Source organism: Oncorhynchus nerka, linkage group LG12 (genome assembly GCF_034236695.1).
Source record: "Oncorhynchus nerka isolate Pitt River linkage group LG12, Oner_Uvic_2.0, whole genome shotgun sequence".
NCBI lineage: Eukaryota > Metazoa > Chordata > Actinopteri > Salmoniformes > Salmonidae > Oncorhynchus > Oncorhynchus nerka.
In genome coordinates this window covers 80,502,424-80,528,408 of record NC_088407.1, presented here as the reverse complement: position 1 = coordinate 80,528,408, position 25,985 = coordinate 80,502,424, and the positions used below count along the sequence as shown (strand labels likewise).

At 45.0% G+C, this 25,985-nt stretch overlaps 1 protein-coding gene across 3 annotated transcripts in view; it reads left to right on the top strand.

Moving 5' to 3' along the window:
- The first annotated feature begins 12,026 nt into the window (after positions 1-12,026).
- LOC115138777 (guanine nucleotide-binding protein G(I)/G(S)/G(O) subunit gamma-2) overlaps positions 12,027-25,985 on the top strand; it is a 32,787-nt gene continuing 18,828 nt past the window's right edge. The window contains exons 1-3 of one of the 3 annotated variants that reach the window (XM_065025864.1): positions 12,027-12,299; positions 18,921-18,989; positions 19,346-19,426. The gene's annotated coding sequence lies outside the window, so the exon portion shown is untranslated. The remainder of the gene's footprint in view (positions 12,300-18,920; positions 18,990-19,345; positions 19,427-25,985) is intronic. The other 2 variants (XM_029675988.2, XM_029675987.2) reach the window with 2 other exon arrangements.

Sequence of the window (25,985 nt, the reverse complement as noted above, 5' to 3'; positions counted from 1 at the left end):
TGAATGCACTGTAAGGGAACTGTGTGTAGTAGGGCAGACCAGGCTGGTTGTCACAGCACTAATTACTCCCAATCTAAATAGACCTGGGCAATATTTTTAAGGATAAAATGTGTGAATTCTTTGAAAGAACTCGTCTACCAGGTCAATTCATGTCAGAATGACAAAACATTGAGGTGAATGGAATTTGTGTTTTTCATAAGTGAAAGTAAAAATATATCTATATATGTTTGTGTTTTCTTTGTAAATGTTTGAATTATGGGGGAATCTAATTAATTAATTACATTTTATTTTTGTGTTAAATCACCAGTTAATCCCTTACAGGATTGACACATAAACAAACATTAAAATGATTCACACAGATACTATAACAACAGTGATAATACTTCTGGGGGTTTTGTGCAGTGCCCACCGCGTAAAGAATGCAAAATAAATCAATACACGTGTTATCCAAGCATTAATAATATCCATAGAGCAGTTTAAAAAAACTAGATAAAAAATAAAAACAGAAGCATTGAACGGATCCATAAACAATGATCTTTGTTGACAAGAGGAAAGAGCTTATAGATAAGATATAAGAGCTATATTTCACACAGATTTCTGAGTTCCTAAATCAAACCATGTGCTAACTAGCATCTTAATTAGCATTGGGGGGTGGTTATGGATTGTTTGTCACATGGAATGTGGGGGGTTGTTTGTCACTATTAACCTCATTATCATAAACAACCAACCCCGTACTATGTGACATCCAATGGGGCTGGTTGTCACAAGTGGACACAGTGTGTTTGATGGCTTAAAACTCCATGTTTGAATAATATATTAGGATAAAAAAGGGTTCCCATTTCAATTTAGAAAATAGTCTTGTAAGGTATATCTGGTGCTGAGAAATATACGAGAGTAAAAAGTGTGACAACCAACCCCAGTCTCCCCTACACTTTGTGTGTGAGTGTATGAGTAATTGTTCCCAATTGTTGAGTTTTGCTCTGAGTGGGATGGAGAGCTGTGTTGTGCGTTGAATGAGTGTTTCTCATGGAGGGGGATGCTGTGTGTGTGTGTGTGTGTGTGTGTGGGCAGGTTAAAGAGATGACATTAATCACATTGTACATAGTCGGCTTTAATAAGCTAGGGACACACTTTCTCTCGCTCTCTCTGATTCTCCCCCTCTCTCTCTTTCCCCTCTCTCTCTCTCTCTCTCTCTCTCTCTCTCTCTCTCTCTCTCTCTCTCTCTCTCTCACTCTCTCTCTTTCTCTCTTTTAGTCTTCACTGTTGTTAGTAATGTGTAGGGAACATCATAAATCCCAGTTAAAAAATTACCCTAAAACCATCATCAGTATATTTGCTATTGTAGTCAACCAAATTCGTCATGAATTGTAATAACTGTCAAGTCAATAACCCGATATTAACATGTAGAAATGGGGAAATGGGGAAATCAGATGTGGTTTAAAATCTAGAGAAAACATGGACTGCTTTCTTCAGTAAGCTCCTCCCCCAGCCTATGACATCAATACAGTCTCTCTCTCTCTCTCGCTGCTCCTCCTCCTTCGCTCACCCTTTTCCTCCCAGCTACACAGCTGTACAGGAAATCAGTCATCCACCAGCCACCACTGTCGCCATGGCAACACAGATGGGAAATCTATTTTATCAGCCTCCTCCTTTTCTCTCTGTTATTCTTTTCACCTGCTTCCCTTTTCACCTGCTTCTCTTTATTTCTTGCTCTCTCCTTTTAAGATGTAATTTACACTAAACATGCCCATTTTTTTATTACAAATTAAAACTAACAATCATATTATTACGCAAAGCAGGATGATTCTGAAACTCAGCACAAAGGCAGCTGGCGAATCATTAGAGACCTGTGTAAACCCTGCCCTGTACAACAGCTGTGGCCTGTAACCTGTAGCCTGTGGCCTGCAACACTCACACTCTTCACCGGGAGACCCATTCAAACCTCTAGACTTATTTTCACATTTTTTGTTGTTGATATAATACATTTATTTTCATTTTTTGGTTGCCTCTTTTCTTTTTTGGCTTCTTTTTCTTCTTTTAGTATTTTGTTGTTATGTTTCAGGAATGTCTCTTCCTGCTCCTTGTCTCTCTCCTCTACTATAAACACTAGCCTAAGATCTTTATACCTTATTTATAATAGTAGTAGCCTAGTAATGGTGGAAATACAACCGAGGAAGCCTGTAGTTGACCTGTTTCTGCTCCTTGTCTCGACTCTATCTCCTCTGTCACAAACCCTAGTCCACCCCACTGTACCAATTTCTGGAATTGTTGTGGCCAACAGTATATCTAGGAGGGAGTGTCCTCTGTCCGAGGGATTAGTGATCTAGTACTTATTAAACCAGCTCATTAACTAAAACGGCCTTAGTGACACCAAAACAGGGTTCAGAGATGATCCTATGAGCCAATAATAAAACATGATAGCCAGATTACAAAACGATTTATCTCTCTCGGCAGGAGGGTGTGCCCTGTCACTGTGATGTCAATCTCTCTGAAGGTACGTCCCAAACGGTGCCCTGTTCCGTATGTAGTGTACTAGTTTTGTAGTGCACTACATAGGGAAGAGGGATAGAGTGCCATTTGGGAAGCAGACTGGCTTTACACAATCCCTTTGGCAGAGGAAGCATTACTGGGTGGATTATACACCATCTGGTCTGGGGTCAGATCCATTTCAATTCAGTCGATTCTAGAAGTAAACCAAAATTCTGATTCCAATTTTCTTTTAAAAGTATTGATTTTCAGGTTATTGACTGAATTTTAATGGAATTGAACTCCAAATACCGCTAGCTATCTCATGGTGTAGATATTCTCTGGTCTTCTCCAATATTCCTTTATTTTATGCTGCTGGAACAATGACTCACTCTGTCTCTCTCTATGTCTTTCTCTCTCTTTCTCTATGTCTCTATCGCTCTCTCTTTCTCTCTCTCTCTCGCTCTTTTTCTCTATCTCTCTATCTCTCTCTCTCTCTTTCTCCATCCCTCTCTCTGTAGCAGTGGTCTATAGTAGTTACAGTTAGTAAACATACTTTAAAGTACTACTTAAGTAGTTTTCTGGTATATCTGTACTTTACTTTACCATTTATATGTTTGATTACCTTTACTTTAACTTCAATACATTCCTAAAGAAAATAATATTTTTTACTCCAAACATTTTTTCTGACACCCCAAAGTATTCGTTATACTTTGAATGCTTAGCAGGACTGGAAAATTGTCAAATTCACACACTCAAGAGCACATCCCTGGTCATCCCTACTGCCTCTGATCTGGCGGACTCACTAAACACATGCTTTGTTTGTAAATTAGTGTGTTGGAGTGTGCCTCTCGCTATCCGTAAATTTAAAAAAACATCACAATTTTGCAGTCTGGATATGATCAATTTGAAATGATTTATACTTTTACTTTTGATACTTAAGTATATTTAAAGAAAATACTTTTATACTTTAACTCAAGTTGTATTTTATTGAGTCACTTTCACTTTCACTTGAGTCATTTTCTATTAAGGTATATTTACTTAATCAAGTATGAAAATTATGTACTTTTTCCACCACTGCTTTGTAGTACATACAGTAACACTCCACACAAGATAACAGGATAGGACAGGATAACAGGATAAGAGGATAATAGAATAACAGGATAAGACAGGATAAGACAGAATAACATGATAAGACCGAATAACAGGATAAGACAGGATAAGACAGGATAGCAGGATTAGACAGAATAACAGGATAAGACAGAATAACAGGATAAAACAGAATAACAGAATAAGACAGTATAACATGATAAGACAAAATAACAGGATAAGACAGGATAAAACAGAATAACAGGATAAGACAGGGTGACAGGATAAGACAGAATAACAGGATAAAACAGGATAACATGACAAGACAGAATAACAGGATAAGACAGAATAACAGGATAAGACAGAATAACAGGATAAGACAGGATAACAGGATAAGACAGGATAACAGGATAAGACAGAATAACAGGATAAAACAGGATAAGACAGAATAACAGGATAAGACAGGATAACAGGATAAGACAGAATAACAGGATAAAACAGAATAACAGGATAAGACAGGATAACAGGATAAGACAGGATAACAAGATAAGACAGGATGACAGGATAAAACAGAATAACAGGATAAGACAGGATGACAGGATAAGACAGAATAACAGGATAAGACAGGATAACAGGATAAGACAGAACAACAGGATAAGACAGGATAAGACAGAACAACAGGATAAGACAGGATAAGACAGGATAACAGGATAACACTAGTATGAATGGAGCTGAGGAAATAGTGACTAAATAGTGATTAAAAGAAAATGTGTGATACACAACAAGGTCTGGGGAATGAAGAATTGTTCAGCCTTGTCCGAACCAGAACGGACCATATTTTATTTTATTCTGATAACAATGAAGAAGACAATATCTCTAAGTGTTTGATTCACACACACACACACACACACACACACACACACACACACACACACACACACACACACACACACACGTGTGTATCACACATTTTCTTTTAATCACTATTTAATCACTATTTCCTCAGCTCCATTCATACTAGTGTTATCCTGTTATCCTGTCTTATCCTGTCTTATCCTGTTGTTCTGTCTTATCCTGTCTTATCCTGTTGTTCTGTCTTATCCTGTTATCCTGTCTTATCCTGTGTGTGTGTATGTGTGTGTGTGTGTGGAGTCAAACCCTTAGAGATATTGTCTTCCTCATTGTTATCAGAATAAAATAAAATATGGTCCGTTCTGGTTCGGACAAGGCTGAACAATTCTTTATTTTTTGTGTGTGTGTGTGTGTGTGTGTGTGTGTGTGTGTGTGTGTGTGTGTGTGTGTGTGTGTGTGTGTGTGTGTGTGTGTGTGTGTGTGTGTGTGTGTGTGTGTGTTTGTTAGGGTGATTCCACTCTGGGATGCATGCTGGCATTTTGGGGGGTTTAATCTTCTGTGTCTTTAATAATCCAGTGGTCTGAAGATGAAAGCCCTTTGATTACAGGAGGTCACAATGGGCTGTCTGTCTGTGTGTGCATAGCAGGTACCAGCACAGTGTCAGAATCAAAGGTGTACATACATCAGCTACATCAGCGACATCATCTACATCAGCTACAGTGGGGCAAAAAGTATTTAGTTAGCCACCAATTGTGCAAGTTCTCCCACTTAAAAAGATGAGAGAGGCCTGTAATGTTCATCATAGGTACACTTCAACTATGACAGACAAAATGAGATTTTTTTTTCCAGAAAATCACATTGTAGGATTTTTAATGAATTTATTTGCAAATTATGGTGGAAAATAAGTATTTGGTCACCTACAAACAAGCAAGATTTCTGGCTCTCACAGACCTGTAACTTCTTCTTTAAGAGGCTCCTCTGTCCTCCACTCGTTACCTGTATTAATGGCACCTATTTGAACTTGTTATCAGTATAAAAGACACCTGTCCACAACCTCAAACAGTCACACTCCAAACTCCACTATGGCCAAGACCAAAGAGCTGTCAAAGGACACCAGACAGAAAATTGTAGACCTGCACCAGGCTGGGAAGACTGAATCTGCAATAGGTAAGCAGCTTGGTTTGAAGAAATCAACTGTGGGAGCAATTATTAGGAAATGGAAGACAAACAAGACCACTGATAATCTCCCTCGATCTGGGGCTCCACGCAAGATGTCACCCAGTGGGGTCAAAATGATCACAAGAACGGTCAGCAGAAATCCCAGAACCACACGGGGGGACCTAGTGAATGACCTGCAGAGAGCCTGGACTAAAGTAACAAAGCCTACCATCAGTAACACACTACGCATCAGATAAGCAATAGATCAAATGATGGAGAGGATGGATCGTTGGGAGAGGAGTGGTCTCCCTACTACCCCACCTACCCTCCCACCAACAACTCTACCATCTCCTCCAGCGGGATCCGGTGCCAGCGCTCTGCGCATCACGCCTCCGAGGGAGTACGATGGAGCGGTGGCGGGGTGCCAGGGATTTCTGCTACAACTAGAGCTCTACCTGGCCACCGTTCGGCCTGGTCCCTCGGATGAGGAGAGCGTGAGTGTCCTCGTCTCCTGCCTGACGGGTAGGGCCCTGGAGTGGGCCAATGCCGTTTGGAATGGGCCCGACTCAGCGAGGGGCCACTACCTGGAGTTCACCCGCCGTTTCCGGGCTGTGTTCGATCATCCTCCGGTGAGAGGTTGTTCCATCTCTGGCAGGGGACGAGGAGCGCGCAGGACTTTGCGTTGGATTTCCGGACTTTGGCCGCTGGAGCTGGGTGGAACGACAGGTGTAGGTGTAGCCTAAGAGAGGACGTCCGCAGGGAGCTGGCTTGTCGGGACACTACGCTCAGCTTGGATGAGCTGATCGACATGTCTATCCGGCTAGACCATCTGCTGGCTGCTCGCGGACGTTCTGAAAGGGTCCTGTCAGTTCCACCACCTGCCCCCCCCCCGCTCCAATCCCGATGGAGCTAGGAGGGGCTGCGTCTAGGGAGACCGGAGGAGGAGGCTCCTCCTGTACCCATTGTGGCCGGAGAGGGCACACTTCCGGTCGGTGCTGGAGGAGTCCATCTGGGAGTCGAGAGGGCAGGCGGAACAATCGTCGGTCACCCCAGGTGAGTCAGCACCACACTCTCCCAGAGCTTCCTGTTGGACACATGTTTTTGTTAATCTGTTTCCTTAAGTTTTTCCCCTCTCTCCAGCATAAGGCGCTAGTCGATTCAGGCGTAGCGGGGAATTTTATAGATCGCGGAAGTTGAGGATTCCGTTAGTTAAGGTAGACCCCCCCTTCCCCGTGCACTCCTTAGATAGTCGACCGTTAGGGTCAAGGCTGGTCAGGCAGGCCACGATTCCTCTGGACATGGTAACGCAGGGGGATCATAAGGAACGGATTAGTCTGTTCCTTATCGATTCACCTGCGTTTCCGGTGGTACCGGGGATTCCCTGGCTGGTTATTCACAATCCTAAACTTTCGTGGAGACAGGGCGCTCTCCAGGGGTGGTCTGATGAGTGTTCAGGCAGGTGTTTAGGAGTTTCCATCGGTGCGACAATGGTGGAGAGTTCAGACCAGGTTTCCACCGTGCGCATTCCTGCTGAGTATGCCGACTTGGCTATCACCTTCAGTAAGAAGAAGGCGACCCTATTACCACCCCATCGACAGGGGGATTGCGTGATAAACCTCCAGGTGAACGCTGCACTACCCAGGAGTCACGTGTATCCGTTGTCCCAGGAGGAGACAGTGGCTATGGAGACATATGGAAGGCTCTGGGACAGGGGTACATTCGGCCCTCCATATAACCCGTCTCCTCACGTTTCTTTTTCGTGAAGAAAAAGGAGGGTGGTTTGCGTCCGTGTATTGATTATTGAGGTCTAAATTCCATCACTGTGGGTTTTAGGTACCCACTACCTCTCATCGCTACGGCGGTGGAATCATTTCACAGGGTGCGATTTTTCACGAAACTGGATCTCAGGAGCGTGTATAATCTGGTGTGTATTCGGGAGGGAGATGAGTGGAAAACCGCATTTAGTACCACATCTGGCCATTATGAGTACCTCGTCATGCCGTACGGGTTAAAGAATGCCCCAGACATCTTTCAATCCTTAGTTGATGAGATTCTCAGAGACCTGCACGGACAGGGTGTAGTGGTGTATATTGACGACATCTTGATCTACTCCGCTACACGCGCCGAGCATGTGTCTCTGGTGCGCAAGGTTCTTGGGCTGCTGGAGCATAACCTGTATGTGAAGGCAGAGAAATGTGAATTTTCCAAACGAGCCGTTTCCTTCCTGGGTTATCGCATTTCCACCTCGGGGGTGGTAATGGAGGGTGATCTCGTCAAGGCCGTGCGTAATTGGCCGACTCCCACCACGGTAAAGGAGGTGCAGCGGTTCTTAGGGTTTGCCAATTACTACCAGAGGTTTATCCGGGGCTTTGGCCAGAAGGGGGGGCCGGTGCGTTTGCAGTGGTCAGCAGAGGCGGACGGAGCGTTCCGCAGTTTGAAGGCGCTGTTCACCGAAGCGCCAGTGTTGGCGCATCCGGACCCTTCTTTGGCATTTATAGTTGAGGTGGACGCAGCCGAGGCTGGGGTTGGAGCTGTGCTCTCCCAGCGCTCGGGTACGCCACCGAAGCTCCGCCCCTGTGCTTTTTTTTCGAGGAAGCTTGGGCCAGCGGAGCAGAATTATGATGTGGCGGATAGGGAGTTGTTGGCCATGGTTAAGGCTCTGAAGGTGTGGAGACACTGGCTTGAGGGGGCTAAGCACCCTTTTCTCATCTGGACTGACCATCGTAACCTGGAGTATATCCGATCAGCTAGGAGACTGAATCCTCGTCAGGCAAGGTGGGCCATGTATTTCACCCGATTTCGTTTTACGATCTCGTGTCGACTCAATACCCCCTCAATACTAAGGCCGATGCGCTGTCCCGCCTATACGACACTGATGACCGGTCCATCGATCCTACTCCCATCATTCCGGCTGCCAAGCTGGTAGCACCGGTAGTATGGGAGGTGGACACGGACATCGAGCGGGCATTAAGGGAGGAACCTGCGCCTCCGCAGTGCCCGGAGGATCGTAGGTACGTGCCGCTCGCTGTTCGTGATCAATTGATTCGATGGGCACATAGTCTACCCTCATCAGGTCACCCGGGTATTTCGAGGACGGTGCGAAGTCTTAGAGGGAAGTACTGGTGGCCTACCTTGGTGAGAGATGTGCGATTCTATGTCTCCTCCTGTTCGGTATGCGCTCAGAGTAAGGCTCCTAGACATTTGCCACGAGGGAAATTACAACCCCTCCCCGTTCCACAACGGCCGTGGTCCCATCTATCGGTGGATTTTCTTACGGATCTTCCCCTGTCTCAGGGGAACACGACGATCCTGGTCGTTGTGGATCGGTTCTCAAAGTCCTGCCGTCTTATCCGGTTGCCCGGACTCCCTAAGGCCCTGCAGACTGTGGAGGCACTATTCACCCATGTCTTTTGGCACTACGGGGTGCCCGAGGATATCGTTTCTGATCGGGGTTCCCAGTTTACGTCCAGAGTATGGAAGGCGTTTATGGAGCGGCTGGGGGTCTCGGTCAACCTGACCTCGGGTTATCACCCGGAGAGTAATGGGCAGGTGGAGAGAGTGAACCAGGAGGTGGGTAGGTTTCTGCGGTCATATTGCCAGGACCGGCCAGGGGAGTGGGCGAGATACATCCCCTGGGCCATTTCTCACTAAGCCACTCCTCTACCAACATGTCACTGTTTGAGTGCGTGTTGGGGAACCAGCCGGTTCTGGCACCATGGCATCAGAGCCAGACCGAGGCTCCTGTGGTGGAGGAGTGGGTGCAGCGCTCTAGGAGACCTGGAGAGCCGTCCAGGAGTCATTGCGTCAGGCGAGTGGACGACAGAAGAAGAGTGCTGACCGTCACCGCAGAGAGACCCCCGTATTTGCACCGGGAGACAGGGTCTGGCTCTCGACCCGAAACCTGCCCCTCCGCCTGCCCTGCTGGGTCCGCAGTGTGTAGGGCCATTTAAAGTCCTGAGGAGAATAAACGAGGTGTGTTATCGATTGTTACTCCCGTCGTATTATCGTATTAACCCCTCGTTTCATGTGTCTCTCCTCAGGCCGGTGGTAGCTGGTCCCATGCAGGAAAGTGAGGTGCCGGAGGTCCCTCCGACCCCTCTGGACATCGAGGGGTCCCCGGCGTACATAATATGGTCCATTCTGGACTCCAGACGCCGGGTGAGGGGCCTGTAGTACCTCATGGACTGGGAGGGGTACGGGCCGGAGGAGAGGTGCTGGGTCCCGGTGGGGGATATATTGGATCCCACTATACTAAGGGAGTTCCATCACCTCCATCCGGATCGCCCTGTGCCTCGCACCCCGGGTCGTCCCCGAGGCCGGTGTCGGCGCGCTGCGGGAGCCGTGCGTCAGGGGGGGGTACTGTCACGAATACCACCGAATGTGGCTCCCCTTCCTGCTCGGGTGGCGCTCGGCGGTCATCGTCGCCGGTCTACTAGCTGCCACCGATCCCTTTTTCCTTTTCGTTTGTTTTTGTCTAATTGTTTTCACCTGTTCCTTGTTGGGGTTTTGGGATGGGTGTTATTTAAGTTAGTTTTGCCCGCTGGTGTTTGTGCGGGCTTGTTGGTTGTTACGTTTGGTGATGTATCGTGTTTTGGTTTTGGGTTTTTTGCTGTCCAGTGTGCATCTAGGTTTTGGGTTGGTTTTGCACCAGTGTTTTGGGCATTCACCCATGTTTTGGACCTGTTACGATTTGAAGGAAATTAAAGCGTTTTCCCGTTCATTTCGCTCTCTGCATCTGACTCCTCACTCATTCCACTCACCCGTCGTTACAATCATCTACATCAGCTACATAATCTACATCAACTACATCAGCTACATCTACATCATCTACATCAGCTACATCTACATCAGCTACATCTACATCATCATCAGCTACATCATCTACATCATCTACATCATCGACATCAACTACATCAACTACATCAGCTACACCTACATCTACATCAGCTACATCTACATCATCATCAGCTACATCATCTACATCATCGACATCTACATCAGCTACATCAACTACATCTACATCAGCTACATCTACATCATCATCAGCTAAATCATCTACATCAGCTACATCAGCTACATCATCATCAGCTGCATCAGCTACATCTACATCAGCTAAGTCATCTACATCATCATCAGCTACATCATCTACATCAGCTACATCTACATAAGCTACATCAGCTGCATCATCTGCATCAGCTACATCAGCTACATCTACATCAGCTACATCATCATCAGCTACAGCTTCATCAGATACATCATCTATTTCATACTCATCTACATCATCAGCTCCCTCTGCTACATAATCTACATCAACATCAGCTACATTATCTACATCATCATCAGCTACATCAGCTACATCATCTACATCAGCTACATCAGCTACATCATCATCATCTACATCATCTACCTTATCTACATCATCATCAGCTACATCATCATCAACTACGTCTTCTACATCATCATCAGCTACATCATCTACATCAGCTACATCATCTACCTTAGCTACATCATCATCAGCTACATTAGCTACATCATCATCAGCTACATCATCTACATCATCTACCTTAACTACATCATCAGCTACATCATCATCAGCTACATCATCTACCTTCACTACATCATCATCAGCTACATCAGCTACATCATCTACATGCAAAGATGGAAAAAGCCATGGGTGTCACTGTCATCTGCTCTTAAATTCTGTGTTTGTTTACAGTATATGTCTATTTACAGTCTGTATTAGTTGACATTATGTGTTTGTTGACAGTCTGTGTTTATTTACATTATACGTTTGTTTACAGTCTCTGTTGTTTACAGTATGTGTATGTTTACAGTATGTGTATGTTTACAGTCTGTGCTTGTTTACAGTCTGTGCTTGTTTACAGTATGGGTATGTTTACAGTCTGTGTATGTTTACAGTATGTGTATGTTTACAGTATGTGTATGTTTACAGTCTGTGTTTATTTACATTATACGTTTGTTTACAGTCTGTGTTGTTTACAGTATGTGTATGTTTACAGTATGTGTATGTTTACAGTCTGTGCTTGTTTACAGTCTGTGCTTGTTTACAGTCTGTGATTAAAAAGACAGTCAAGCCTTTTCCTGTGGCCCCACAGAAGCACTGTGTCTAAGTGTCAAACAGGGAGAGAGAGAAAGAAGGGGAGGAAGAGAGAGGTGTACGGGGAGGGAGTGAGGCAGAGAGGAGAGGGGCTCCTACTGGCTCCTTGTAGGCACAGTGTAGTGTAGTGTTGGTGCTGGCTGAAGGGTAGAGATTGAGAGCAGCAGAGGGGAGGGGAGGGCGTATGTCAGCTGGATCAGCAAGAGAGAGCAGCTAGAGAAGGAGGGGAGGGGAGGGCGTATGTCAGCTGGATCAGCAAGTGAGAGCAGCTAGAGAAGGAGGGGAGGGGAGGGCGTATGTCAGCTGGATCAGCAAGTGAGAGCAGCTAGAGAAGGAGGGGAGGGGAGGGCGTATGTCAGCTGGATCAGCAAGTGAGAGCAGCAAGAGAGGGAGCCACAGCACAGTGAAAGAGTGTGTGTGTATGAGCCTGCCTGCCTGCCTGCCTTCCTGCTTGCTTGCCTGACTGACTGTGTGTGTGTGTGAGAGAGAGAGAGAGAGAGAGAGAGAGAGAGAGAGAGAGAGAGAGGGAGAGGGAGAGTCAGGGAGCTTGTGGATACTACTCCACCAGACTGCATGTCTCTGGCATCACTAGGGGAGCAGTCCACACATTACAGAGGTAAGACACATTGCCACCATATTCTAACCATGTATTGTTGGCTTTCCCTTTGTTTGGTTGTAAGAAAAAGGATTATTAGGGAGTGTCTGCTTCACAGGGGCGATGGGTCTGTTGATTTACAGTCAGTGGTTGTGTCAGTGCTGCAGGGGAGAAAAAGGTCTGTTCTGTTTCCGTCTTCCCTTCAGCTGGTCTCTACATCATGTAATCCCCCCCTCTTTCTCTCTCCCTCTTTCCCTCTCTCTCTCTCTCTCTCTCTCTCTCTCTCCCTCTTTCCCTCTCTCTCTCTCTCCCTCTCTCTCTCTCTCTCTTTCCCTCTTTCCCTCTTTCCCTCTCTCTCTCCCCCTCTTTCCCTCTCTCTCCCTCTCTCTCTCTCTCTCCCTCTCTCTCTCTCTCTCCCTCTTTCCCTTTCTCTTCGTCGCTCTCCCTCTTTCCTCTTTCCCCCTCCCTCTCTCTATCCCTCTCACTCCCTCTTTCCCTCTCTCTCTCTTTCTCTCCCTCTTTCCCTCTCTCTTCGTCTTTCCCTCCCTCTCACTCTCTCTTTCCCTCTCTCTCTCTTTCTCTCTGTCCCTCTCACTCCCTCTTTCCCTCTCTCTCTCTTTCTCTCTCTCCCTCTTTCCCTCTTTCCCTCTTTCCCTCTCTCTCCCCCTCTTTCCCTCTCTCTCTCTCTCTCTATCTCTCTCTCTCCCTCTTTCCCTTTCGCTCGCGCTCTCCCTCTTTCCCTCTTTCCCTCCCTCTCTCTATCCCTCTCACTCCCTCTTTCCCTCTCTCTATCTCTCTCTCTCTCTCTCCCTCTTTCCCTTTCGCTCACGCTCTCCCTCTTTCCCTCTTTCCCTCCCTCTCTCTATCCCTCTCACTCCCTCTTTCCCTCTCTCTCTCTTTCTCTCCCTCTTTCCCTCTCTCTCTTCGTCTTTCCCTCCCTCTCTCTATCCCTCTCACTCTCTCTTTCCCTCTCTCTCTCTTTCTCTCTGTCCCTCTCACTCCCTCTTTCCCTCTCTCTCTCTTTCTCTCTCTCCCTCTTTCCCCCTCCCTCTTTCTCTCTCTCCCTCTTTCCCTCTCTCTCTCTCTTTCTCTCTCTCCCTCCATCTCCCATTTTCTCTCTCTGAGGTGTGTTTTGCATTTACTGCCTTTGGATTTCTGATCTCTGTGTGTATGTGAGAGAGCAAGGGATTGAGAGAATGGAATGTTTTCATTTCACATTGGACAGGTCTGTTATATGGAGAGGGATAAATTAGGAGCATCTGTTTAGGGAAAATTTGCATGAGTGAGGCGGAGAGAGAGAAGGAGGTTAGGGGGAAGGGAGAGGACTGGAGGATAGATGCTGCTGGAGACCGGGGGAGGGGGGGGGCTGAGAATGGATTAGGAATCCCTCAACCCTCCCTTGGGTTCTCTGGTCGTTCCTATTCAGAAGGCAGTTACCGTTCGGTACTATTGTAAAATATCAGCTGACCACAGGCTGAGCTGTCCTCTCAGTGAAGCAGCAGGGTTAGTGTTGGCCATGTTGGATACATTCTCTTCTCTCTGGGAAAGGCTATCTTTGGGAACACACACTGATACAAGCAGACATTCACGCGCACGGACAGATTCACATTCAGATTTACAGACGCACACAAACACACACACACACACACACACACACCTTCACACTGTCACACCCAGTCAGCCATGTTAGGTGTGCATGTATTACTATCTCCTACTGTATTTCACTGTGTGGTGAGAATGACCATGTTCTCACGTTGTTATTTTCTCAGGCGTCAGCCCTGATTACATTACACTGAAATGGTTTAACCGCTGAAATAGATGAGTGTTTTCTACCAGGGTATTATAAAGGCACATAACAAGTCCAGCGTCATAATTATGCAACTGCTCCGTTACAGGCTGCTCAGCTCTCGTGACACAGAACAGAACAGAGATGTCGGAGAAGGGAAGTGTGCATATGTTTGTAGATGTGTGTGTGTGTGTGTGTGTGTGTGTGTGTGTGTGTGTGTGTGTGTGTGTGTGTGTGTGTGTGCCTGTGTGTGCATGTGTGTGCATGTGCGTGCGCGCGTGTGTGTAACAGACAGACAGACAGACAGACAGACAGACAGACAGACAGACAGACAGACAGACAGACAGACAGACAGACAGACAGACAGACAGACAGACAGACAGACAGACAGACAGACAGACAGAGAGAGAGAAGAGAGAGGGAGACAAAAGACAAAAGATAAAATGCTAATGATTTCCCAGTTAAAGACTTTTCCTCTCTGTCCACCGAAAACCCATTGTTGCTTTCCATTCCCAGCTGGACCCTGCTTTGGGGTGTGGCTCTCTCCAAAACCTACTTACGACTGAGTCAGTAGCCACACACACACACACACACACACACACACACACACACACACACACTCTAAAACCGACTTACGACTGAGTCAGTAGCCACACACACACACACTCTAAAACCGACTTACGACTGAGTCAGTAGCCACACACACACACACACACTCTAAAACCCACTGACTGCTGAGTCACTGGCCTAGTTCTGGCCGGACTGGTAGAGATCAGGGTCATACATTATAGTTAGGGTTCTCATTATTGTGTCTGTCTCCCTGGTCAAAAGTAGTATACTGTATAGGGAATAGGGTGCCATTTTGGAACACATCCTGTGTAATTATTCCTGTAAGTAGAGAGTAATAACTTTTTTTTTTTAAACTTTCTCATTGTTTAACTGTAGCCACTTACACCGTAGTAGCTATGAGTCAAAAGTCAATGAGGCTCCCTGATGGGGACGTTAGCTCATCACAGTGATGGAGTGCAGTGATGTACTGCATATGCACTCCATCCAAATGGCACTCTATTTCCTACACTGGTCAAACGTTGTGCACTAAATAGGGTTCCATTTGAGACGCGTCTGTGGTAAATGTGACACGTCATGTGACACGTCATGTGACAGGTTGAGAGGAGTATATACAGTGCCTTAGGGAAGTATGCAGACCATTCTGTTACGTTACGGCCTTATTCTAAAATTGATTTCATTGTTTTTTTCCCTCATCGATCTACACACTATACCCCATAATGACAATTCAAAAACAGGTTTTTATAAAATGTTGCTAATTAAAAAAACTAAAAAAAACTGAAATATCACATTTTCATAAGTATTCAGACCCTTTACTCAGTACTTTGTTAAAGCACCGTTGGCAGCGATTACAGCCGTGAGTCTTCTTGGGTATGATGCTATAAGCTTGGCACACCTGTATTTGGGGAGTTTCTCCCATTCTTCTCTGCAGATCCTCTCAGGCTCTCAGGTCTCTCCAGAGATGTTTGATCGGGTTCAAGTCCGGGCTCTGGCTGGGCCACTCAAGGCCAGTGGTGTAAAGTACTTAAGTAAAAATACTTTAAAGTACTACTTAAGTAGTCCAATATCTGTACTTTACTTTCCTATTTATATTTTTGACAACTTTTACTTCACTACATTCCTAAAGAAAATATGTACTTCATACATTTTCCCTGACACCCAACAGTACTCGTTACATTTTGAATGCTCAGCAGGACAGGAAAATGTCCCAATTCACAAACTTATCAAGAGAACATCCATGGTCATCCAAGTATATATGGTAAACCAAGTATATTTTAGCAATTACATTTACTTCTGATACTTAAGTATATTTAAAACCAAATACTTTTAGACTTTTACTCAAGTACTTATTTTACTTGAGTCATTTTATATAAAGGTATCTTTACTTTTACTCAAGTACTTATTTTACTTGAGTCATTTTATATAAAGGTATATTTACTTTTACTCAAGTACTTATTTTACTTGAGTCATTTTATATAAAGGTATCTTTACTTTTACTCAAGTATGACATTTTGATACTTTTTCCCCCACTGCTCAAGGACATTCAGAGACTTGTCCCAAAGCCACTCCTGCGTTGTCTTGGCTGTGTGCTTAGGATCGTTGTCCTGTTGGAAGGTGAGCCATTGCCCCAGTCTGAGGTCCTGAGCAGGTTTTCATCAAGGACCTCTCTGTACTTTGCTCTGTTCATATTTGCCTTGATCCTGACTAGTCTCCCAGTCCCTACCTCTGAAAAACATACCCACAGCATGATGCTGCCACCACCATGCTTCACTGTAGGGATGGTGCCAGGTTTCCTCCAAATGTGACGCTTGGCATTCAGGCCAAATAGTTCTATCTTGGTTTCATCAGACCAGAGAATCTTGTTTCTCATGGTCTGAGAGTCTTTAGGTGACTTTTGGCAAACTCCAAGCACGCTGTTATGTGTCTTTTACTGAGGAGTGGCTTCCATCTGGCCACTCTACCACAAAGGCCTGATTGGTGGAGTGCTGCAGAGATGGTTTTCCTTCTGGAAGGTTCTCACATCTCCACAGAGGAACTCTGGAGCTCTGTCAGAGTGACAATAAGGTTCTTGGTCACCTCCCTGACCAAGCCCCTTCTCCCCCGATTCCTCAGTTTGGCCGGGCGGCCAGCTCTAGGAAGAGGCTTAGTGGTCACAAACTTCTTCCATTGAAGAATGATGGAGACCTCTTGGGACCTTCAATGCTGCAGATATTTTTTGGTACCCTTCCCCAGATCTGTGCCTCAACACAATCCTGTCTCGGAGCTCAACGGACAATTCCTATGACCTCATGGCTTGGTTTTTGTAGAAAAAATATCAACGATGATCAATGGAAACAGAATGCATGTGAGCTCAATTTCGAGTCTGATAGCAAAGGGTCTGAATACTTATGTAAATAAGGTATTTCAGTTTTTTATTTCTAATAAATTAGCAACAACTTCTACAAACCTGTTTTCACATTGTCATTATGGAATATTGTGTGTAGATTGCTGAGATTTAAAAAAATATTCAATCCATTTTAGGATAAGGTCTTAACGTAACAAAATGTGGAAAAAGTAAAGGGGTCTGAATACTTTCCGAAGGCTCTGTTTACGACAGCCCTTTTATAACCTTAGAGGAGACTCAGCATTCCACTACTGAACTACTACAGTATGATGCACTTGTATATCTTTCTATGCTGGGCAAAGACCATGTTTAAAATGAAGGCTATGCCGTAACGCTTCAGCGTTTTTAAAAGGTTTGTTCTATTGAACATTCCGTAACAATTAAGCTATTTTAATTATATGAACAGTGCATTGGTCTTCCATGTTTAAAAAAATTATAATGTTATGACCAATTAACCCCCTTACCTAAAAGCACCTTCTACCTACTAAGATCTACTATCGTATCCTAGCAACGCTTTCCTTCCTTCTTTTCTCTTCAAGGTAACAAACAACCAAAGGTACTGTATTATGCTTTGCAGTCTTTCTGTCAAATTTTTGTACTAGCTCATGATTCCCTCTGGGTAGTGTATCCATATCTATCTAGACAGCTTGCTTAGGTTATGTTTAGGTTATAAACTGTCCTGCAGACTCTAAACAAGTCCGGATGTTTGTAATACTGTCTGTGTCCCAAAATGGCACCCTGTTCCATATTTAGTGCACTAATTTTGACCAGGGCCCAGAGCAACCTGTGCCATTAGGGACTCAGACGTGACTGTTAACCATCTAGCGGAGGGAGTCAGGAAGTGTTATTGGTGGCTGAGGAAGCTGTGTTTGTTCCTCCTCACCCAGAGCAACGTAGCATAACACTACATTCTCCTCACTGCTGACCAGTCCAACGTGTGTGTGTGTGTGTGTGTGTGTGTGTGTGTGTGTGTGTGTGTGTAGCAGATGCTTTCTGGAACTCACTGCAGTCACTAAACATTGTACAGGAATGAGTTTGAATACCATTATGTACAGTTGATGGCTACACTAAAGGTATGTGATCCTTAGAGATGAAAGGAGAGAATTAGACCATATAACCGGGCAGTATCATCGACACGTCCCAAATGACCCCCTTCTTCCCCATAATGCTCTCGTCAAAAGTAGGGCACTAAGGAATAGGGGGAGGGGCTCTGGTCAAAGTAGTGCACTATGTAGGAAATAGGGGGAGGGGCTCTGGTCAAAGTAGTTCACTATGTAGGGAATAGGGGAGGGGGGTCAAATAATGGGGAATAGGGGAGGGCTCTGGTCAAAGTAATGCACTATGTAGGGAATAGGGGGAGGGGCTCTGGTCAAAGTAATGCACTATGTAGGGAATAGGGGGAGGGGCTCTGGTCAAAGTAGTTCACTATGTAGGGAATAGGGGGAGGGGCTCTGGTCAAAGTAGTTCACTATGTAGGGAATAGGGGGAGGGGCTCTGGTCAAAGTAGTGCACTATGTAGGGAATAGGGGGAGGGGCTCTGGTCAAAAGTAGTGCACTATGTAGGGAATACTGTGCCATTTGGGATGCAAGCCAACTCTTTGGCCTCGCTTCCAGCGAAGGGTATGATGCCAAGTAAATGAGAACAGTTAGAGAAGTATTTCCTGTTTACATCCACATACACAGTGCCTGCCAGGTGAGCTGGATCAACCAATTCCCGGTACTCCCATCAGGAGAACACCTTCTAACGCCAGTCTGTGAACATCCCATCAACTTTTCTTCTTTTTTTTTGTGTGTCTTTGGGATTTTTATATTACATGACATTTTATTTGAAAGATATTTCGACTTAATGGATCATCTCTGCAACATTTCTAGCATGAATGTAAACTTTTTCACCATTCATTTATAGTCCATCAGTCAAGAGCCCAAGGGATGCATCTACACACTACTGTACATCACACCATGGACTTTCTTTAAGGTAGGGTCAATCTATTAGTATAGAATTACATCTAGATTCTTCACGTAGTCTGTACACTGAGTTTACTAAACATTAGGAACACCTTTCTAATACTGAGTCGAGGGGATGGACTCTACAAGGTGTCGAAAGCGTTCCACAGGGATGCTGGCTCATGTTGACTCCAATGCTTCCCACAGTTGTGTCAAGTTGGGTGGTGGAGCATTCTTGATACCCCGTTCAAAGGCACTTACTTACATATTTCGTCTTGCCCATTCACCCTCTGAATGGCACACATACGCAATCCATGTCTCAGTTGTCTCAAGGCTTAAAAATCCTTCTTTAACCGGTCTCCTCCCCTTCATCTACACTGATTGAAGTGGATTTAACAGGTGTCATCAATAAGGGATCACAGCTTTCACCTGGATTCACCTGGTCAGTCTTCGTCGTGGAAAGAGCAGGTGGTGTTAATGTTTTGTACACTCAGTGTATAGGCCAGCTGTAAGGCCACATGCACCCATTCACCCGCAGCCCTGTCCAGCTAGCTGTATCGCTACCCTCCATGGTCACTATTTCTCTCTCTAGCACCTGATCTAGAATCAGTCCTCTGTATCGCTACCCTCCATGGTCACTATTTCTCTCTCTCTCTAGCACCTGATCTAGAATCAGTCCTCTGTATCTCTACCCTCCATGGTCACTATTTCTCTCTCTCTAGCACCTGATTTAGGTCACTACCCTCCATTCTCTCTCTCTCTAGCACCTGATCTAGAATCAGTTCTCTGCTACCCTCCATGGTCACTATTTCTCTCTCTAGCACCTGGTCAGTCCTCTTTCTACCCTCCATGGTCACTATTTCTCTCTCTAGCACCTGATCTAGAATCAGTCCTCTGTATCTCTACCCTCCATGGTCACTATTTTTTCTCTCTCTAGCACCTGATCTAGAATACCCTCCATGGTCCTAGCACCTGATCTAGAATCAGTCCTCTGTATCTCTACCCTCCATGGTCACTATTTCTCTCTCTCTAGCACCTGATTTAGAATCAGTCCTCTGTATCGCTACCCTCTTTGGTCACTATTTCTCTCTCTAGCACCTGATCTAGAATCAGTCCTCTATATCGCAACCCTCCATGGTCACTATTTCTCTCTCTCTAGCACCTGATCTAGAATCAGTCCTCTGTATCTCTACCCTCCATGGTCACTATGTCTCTCTCTCTCTAGCACCTGATCTAGAATCAGTCCTCTGTTTCTCTGTCACTCCACCATTACAATCCTATCCATAAGACAGGCCCTAGAACAGTTGATGATAATAATAGACTAAAATAGACTAAAATAACCACAGACATAAGGCAATGGCCTGGAGAAAGGACCTTGCCTGCTGTCTCCTCGCATCCCAGGGGAGGCATCATTTCCTGGGCCACTTCCCTCACCCCTCCCCCTAAACCTTGGAGCCCCAGGTTCTACCTCCTCCTCCTCGTCATGTAGAGCAGAACCAGGCTGGGCAGGACAGTGCCCGCTGAGTCCAGGGGAGGGCACAGATGTCTGGGGTAATCTAATAGTTGTGGGTTGTGGTCGTCTGACTGTGATGGGGACACTATAGGACAGCATCTCTTTGTGCACCGACGTTCATATCGAGCATCATAGAAACAAAAATTGTGCCTCAAATGGAACCTTATAGTTGGTTGCAACTCCTTTGGTTGCATTCAAAATAACACCTTATTCCCTATATAGTGCACAACCCCTATGGGCGCTGGTCAAAAGTAGTGCACTATGTAGGGGATAGGGTGTTATTTGGAATGCAGCCCAAGGAGTTCTAAAGAATCTAAAAAATAGTCTGGAATCCTAACGGAAGGAAGGAAGTGAAGAGACAAGAGAGGTGTGTCCTCTCGTTATTTGACTCTTTTATAACACACCCATATCAACATCGATCACAACTCTGTCGCATGAGTGTACAAGACAGGGAAAAATCTGAAATGTGATGTCTGGGACGGATACAGTACAGTAGGAAGGCCTGCAGGCCAACCACTACAGCCTGCATAGAGAACTAAACTAGTGGAGGTAGCAGAATGAATCATGATGTTATTAATCTGCTTGCTAAGATTCTAGTTTCTACTTGTTTTTACTCTTTGTGCATGTCGTCATCATTGTTGAGTCATGCTCCCAGGCAGAGCAGAGTAGTAGGATTTGGACTGAGAGTAATATATGACAAGCCAGCTTGTCAGGTGCTAGAGAGAGAAATAGTGACCATGACAAGTGATCCAATTCCATTCTCCCCTGTGTTCCAACTCCTCCCTTCCCCTCCCTCTCTTTCTTCCCCTCCTTCCCTCCCCTCCTCTCCTCTCATCCCCTCTCCTCTCATCTCTTTCCGCTCCTCCCCTCTCCTCTCATCTCCGTCTCCTATCCTCCCCTCTCCTCTCATCTCAGTCTCCTATCCTCCCCTCTCCTCTCATCTCCGTCTCCTATCCTCCCTCTCTCCTCTCATCTCTTTCCGCTCCTCCCCTCCCCTCTCATCTCCGTCTCCCTATCCTCCTCCCTCTCCTCTCATCTCAGTCTCATCTAGTCCTCCCCTCTCCTCTCATCTCTTTCCGCTCCTCCCCTCCCCTCTCATCTCCGTCTCCTATCCTCCCTCTCCTCTCATCTCAGTCTCCTATCCTCCCCTCTCCTCTCATCTCCGTCTCCTATCCTCCCCTCTCCTCTCATCTCAGTCTCCTATCCTCCCCTCTCCTCTCATCTCAGTCTCCTATCCTCCCCTCTCCTCTCATCTCTTTCCGCTCCTCCCCTCCCCTCTCATCTCCGTCTCCTATCCTCCCCTCTCCTCTCATCTCAGTCTCCTATCCTCCCCTCTCCTCTCATCTCCGTCTCCTATCCTCCCCTCTCCTCTCATCTCCGTCTCCTATCCTCCCCTCTCCTCTCATCTCTTTCCGCTCCTCCCCTCTCCTCTCATCTCCGTCTCCTATCCTCCCCTCTCCTCTCATCTCCGTCTCCTATCCTCCTCTCATCTCTTTCCGCTCCTCCCCTGTGTCCCAGGCCTTCTGCTTCCTCTCTCTCCCCTCCAACACAGACAGGTGTTTATGGATGATTAAAAAAGCACCCAGCACGCTTCATCCTTCATCCTGCTTCATCCCTCCCACAGCATTAACTAATCAATGATTCATCTCTCTATCTGTCTCACCATGCCCTTTGTAGGATCTAGTCCTGTAGGTTTAATGAATCAGCCTGTAAGTCAGAGACATCCAGAGGCAAACACCAGCCATGATCACATCTGTGGGAGGGCCTCGTCACACACACACACACACACACACAGTCCCCCACCCCTGCTCCATGCTGCGATGCCCAGGGTGTGAAATCAGAGCGTGGTAATTAAAAATCTGTCCCTCGCTGTGTGTGTGTTTGTCCCTCACAGAGCCATCTGGAACTCTGTGGATGAAATATTAAATTAGGAGGGTCAGCTGGGGGAGGTGGGGGGGGTGGTAGGAATCAGAGGAAAATGGTAGGAAAAATGGGTGGTAAGAAACCTGTGAAACTCTATCAATATCACATCAAAATGGATTAAAACCATTTACGTGTGATGGAGAATATTGTCTCATGTTATATACATCTGAAATAAAGTCATATTCTGTCTGAAAAAGCCAAATTGATCAAATTGACCAATTCACACAATTGCATTTTGCAATAACAAAACATATTTCTGTGTTTTTTTCTATGTATGGATAATATCTAACTTACTTTAAGTAATATTGGGTTTTCCTTTCTGGTTTCTTTTGAAGAGATCGTATCTTACTTCTTTACCTTAACATAAATGGTCGTCAATGGCAGTGTTCTGACCTCATATTAAAAACAATATATATATATATATATACAGTACAGTGCATTTTTCCACATTTTGTTAGGTTACAGCCTTATTCTAAAATGGATGAAATAATTTTTTCCCTCATCAATATACACACATATATCCCATAATGACAAAGCAAAAACAGTTATTTTGACATTTTTGCACATTTATAAAACGTAACTATCACATTTACAGATGTATTCAGACCCTTTACTTTGTTGAAGCAGCCTTGAGTCTTCTTGGGAATGATGCTACAAGCTTGGCATACCTGTAATTGGGGAGTTTCTCCAATTCTTCTTTGCAGATCCTCAAGCTCTGTCAGGACTCTCCAGAGATGATTGATCGGGTTAAATGTAATTAACGAGGAAGTCGGGGCACCACGGAATAATGTTTATAGAGCTGTTGTCTTCCGAATAAAGTCTTAAAGACCGTGTCATCATTTATATCAATAGCAGCCAATTACTAATCGTCACCTTATTCAGTCTCATCTGAACATCGTAAAATTCTTGGTTATCTTCATGAACCCTGGCTAACAAGTTGGAACAGCAATACAAAATTTGGTTTAATTATTTATTTACTAAATACATAAATAATCACACAGAATTGCATATACACAGGATGGATCATAAATTGATGACTAATTATGTCATACAAGAAAACGTCCCTAGCAGATGAAATTGATATGACGGCTGGTTACACAAAGAAAGGGGGTTGGGTTTGAATGAAAGTGCGGGAAGACTGAGGAACAAAAGGATTAGGTCTCTATCGGACCTTATGAAGTTATGCTATCGTAAATACAGAATCTTATGCATTCTAAATAACTGCCCATTCGGAAAAGGAAAATGCAAGAAATATATTTACTCTGAGCAACGCTTCGATAGATTGGTCGAAGATTGAGGCTGGGTTGCCCAGCAGAGATCTCCCTTGTCCTTTGAAGAATATTTCTGGGCAGATACGTTGTAGTCTGTTGTCTTGTGGTAGAACGGTTATGTTGTAGTACCATCGTCTTGTAGTAGAACGGATACGTTGTAGTACCCTGTCGTTCTGAAGTGATTGTTCATCCTTTCCTAGGCCACACACATTTACAGCTGCTGCTGATAACTCGTTGTCTAGGATGTATCACTTATTTTATTGAATAAAAGTGATGCTTTCACCACCATGCTTCACCATAGGGATGGTGCCAGGTTTCCTCCAGACATGACGCTTGGCATTCAGGCCAAAGACGTCAATCTTGGTTTCTTCAGACCAGGTGACCATCGGGTTCTTGGTCACCTCTCTGACCAAGGCAAACTCCAAGCATGCTGTTATGTGTCTTTTACTGAGGAGTGGCTTCCATCTGGCCACTCTACCGCAAAGGCCTGATTGGTGGGGTGCTGCAGAGATGGTTGTCCTTCTGGAAGGTTTTCCCATCTCCACAGAGGAACTCTGGAGCTCTGTCAGAGTGACAATCAGGTTCTTGGTCACCTCCCTGACCAAGGCCCTTCTCCCCCGATTGTTCAGTTTGGCCGGACGGCCAGCTCTAGGAAGAGTCGTGGTGGTTCAAACTTCTTCCATTTAAGAATGATGGAGGCCACTGTGTTTTTGGTGACCTTCAATGCTGCAGAAATGTTTCGGTACCCTTCCCCAGATCTGTGGCTCGACACAATCCTGTCTCGGTGCTCTACAGACAATTCTTTCGACCTCATGATTGGTTTTTGCTCTGACATGCACTGTCAACTGTGGGACCTTTTATAGACAGGTGTGTGCCTTTCCAAATCATGACCAATCAATTGAATTTACGACAGGTGGACTCTAATCAAGTTGAAGAAACATCTCAAGGATGATCAATGGAAACAGGATGCACCTGAGCTCAATTTCGAGTTTCATAGCAAAGGGTCTGAATACTTATGTAAATAAAGTATTTCTGTTTTTTATTTGTAATAAATAAAACATGTAATGTTTTTGCTTTGTCATTTAAATATTTGTTTACCTCTTATTTAACTAGGCAAGTCAGTTAAGAACAAATTCGTATTTACAATGATGGCCTACACTGGCCAAACGTATGCCCTATGGGACTCCCAATCACAGCCAGTTGTGATACAGCCCAGATTTAAACCAGGGTATCAGTATTGATGTTCCTAGCACTGAAATGTAGTGCCTTAGACCACTGCACCACTGGGGAGACCCCCAAATTATGGGGTATTGTGTGTAGATTGATGAGGGAAAAAACAAATTGAATCCATTTTAGAATAAGTATGTAATGTAACAAAATACTTTCCGAACAAACTGTTCGCTTGTGTAGGGGACAACTGTGATGTCAGACGAGTGGACAGGTGGACAGGTGTCTAATGTTTCAGAGGCTACTGATGCCACAACAATTATACTGACACACAACACAGACTCCTAAAGGATACATCTGGGTCTGAAGAGAGGCACCTATGTAGTGAGTGCCATGATGTTTTTGTTTAGGAAACCTTGTATTATTGCAACAGTGGGTGGATGCTAAATGACACATTCTATTAACATGTATGTTCTACAACATTGCAGATTTACATATGATCATTTTTCAAGAAGTAGTTAGGATGTAGTGAACTACTTTTTCAAAGAAACTTTAGTTCAGTAAACTATACATTTCTTAAGCCTAGCTTTAGTGTAGCTTAACTTCCTCCAGTGTGAAGTAATTGGTAGCTTGGAGGGGGACATGATGATGTGTCTAAGCACAGCTGGGGTCCACTCTCTCCCGCTCGCTCTCTCTTGCACTTTCTCTCCCTCTCACTTTCTCTCGCTCTCTCTCTCCCTCTCTCTCTCGTCTCTCTTTCTCTTTCTCTCTCTGTCTTACTTTCTTTTTCTCCCTCTCCCTCTCTCTCTCTCCTTCTCTGTCTTTCTCTCTACTTCTCTGTCTCTCTCTCTCCATTTCTGTCTCTCTCTCTCACTATTCAATGTACAATATCAAGTACAAGTCCTCAAAGAGGGTGCAGACAGTGTTGATATCATACTGCTGTCACCCAATAAAACAGTATTGTGACCTGTTTCGACATCTCCCATGAGTATTGACTATTATGATATTGTGGCCCCATTATAGAAAAATCATTTTATTTTAGAGTTGTTCAGAGCTTTGTCAATGATGCTGTTGTAGTTTCTGCCCTATTTGAACAAGTGGGGCAATTTAAATTACATTCTCATGTTCATTTGGAAGACCAAGTCTGGATTTC